Genomic DNA, 1,552 nt, shown 5'->3' on the forward strand with positions numbered 1-1,552 from the left:
CTGTCCTGGATTCCCTGTTTCCAGTTATCTGTACCCGTGTATGGCCTCTGGTCTAGAGGAATTTGTAAGGTAGAATTGGGATCAGGATAGTGGGGGGCAGAAGCATTAAAGAACTAGAGGGAAGTTGCATATTTCATCGCTGCTATACTGCATCCTGACTGGCTCGTCTCCTCCCCGAGACCCTTCAATAAGGTGATGTTCAGTTGGGTCTCCATTCTGCAATCCCCCCATTCACAAATGATATGATTTTTTTGTTCTTTGAGGCCTGATTGTGGGAAACAAAGATTTCTCCCAAGTTGTCTCCCCTAGATATAAGCCAAACCTAGCTGCTTGCTACATATGGTAAATGACCATACACTTGGAGGTCATTGCAAGCAGGTCAGAGGTTATTCTCCCTAAGAGTTATCAGAGGTCTAGAGCAATCCGACTGCATCCTCAAACTGCGGCCCGCCAAGGACATTTATCCAGCCCACCGGGTGTTTTTGCCCCGTTTGTTTTTTTACTTCAAAATAAGATGTGCAGTGTGCATAGGAATTTTGTTCATAGTTTTTTTAAAAACTATCGTGCGGCCCTCCAACTGGCTCCCTGTTTAAAAAGTTTGAGGACCCCTGGTATAGTCTGTCCCACCCTCAGTAGGGCCTACTCCCTTCTGATAAGGATAGTAGTAGATTGTTTCCCTGGAGGAGAATCCAGGAAGGTCATGCCTACTCAAGGGTGACCAAGGCTAGGCTGCCATCATGTATCTACGATCTGCCCTTATCACATGTATACCTTTAGTCCCTCCCCTTCCTATCATGTGTACACCCCTAGCTCATCCCCTTCTTGTCATGCTGATGCCCATTGTATATTCCCCTCCTATTGCTTGTATTGCCTATGTTACAACCCCTCCCTATGATGTGTGTGTCTTTATCTGTAATGAGGGGGCATCCACGCCCCCAAAGATAAATAAGCCTTGGTTAACAATAAATCGCTCGCTCCTGCCCTCCCTGCCCGCGCTGTGCGAGGACTGGGCTGTTGAGATCATGGCCGTCCAGGAGGTGAGCATGCTACCATGAAATGTGCCTGACTTCCTTATTTCACTCTCTCTCTCCCATCTGTCTACGACTTTGCTATAAACTTTATATATCTCAAGTGTAAAATTGCGCCTATTGAACGCGCAATTAGCTGTGGGGGGCTGGCTCATCCCACATTGATATCTAATCCCATCCACATCTTGTGGTCATACAGGCTGGTGTCTTCTTCCATGTGGGCTTTGTTGCTTCTTAGCTAGATGGCTACTTGTTTATCTTCAAGCCTGTTTAAGACCCCAAATGCTATACCTTTGGATAGCCGGGCAACATTAGCTTTCTTCACCACATTTGCTTATGCACCCATTTGTTTTTTGCGATCGTGTTGGGAAAGTGAGCATCATGGAATTTCAGCACATTTTTAATGCAGTTTTTGTGGTAAAATTAGGTGCCTCCGCTGATATTTGGGTCGGCTTATACTCGAGTATATACGGGTTAAGTGGTAAGTGAAGAGGATGTACTATCATGTATTAAAAAGCATACTT

General features: G+C 45.6%; 1 protein-coding gene across 1 annotated transcript in view; it reads right to left on the bottom strand.

Moving 5' to 3' along the window:
* The window catches only part of MKLN1 (muskelin 1), a 123,645-nt gene that overhangs the window by 38,474 nt on the left and 83,619 nt on the right, over positions 1–1,552 (bottom strand). The window lies entirely within an intron of this gene.

This window comes from Echinops telfairi, unplaced genomic scaffold (genome assembly GCF_000313985.2).
Source record: "Echinops telfairi isolate 266 unplaced genomic scaffold, ASM31398v2 ScPeMD7_23;HRSCAF=83, whole genome shotgun sequence".
NCBI classification, from domain to species: Eukaryota; Metazoa; Chordata; class Mammalia; order Afrosoricida; family Tenrecidae; genus Echinops; species Echinops telfairi.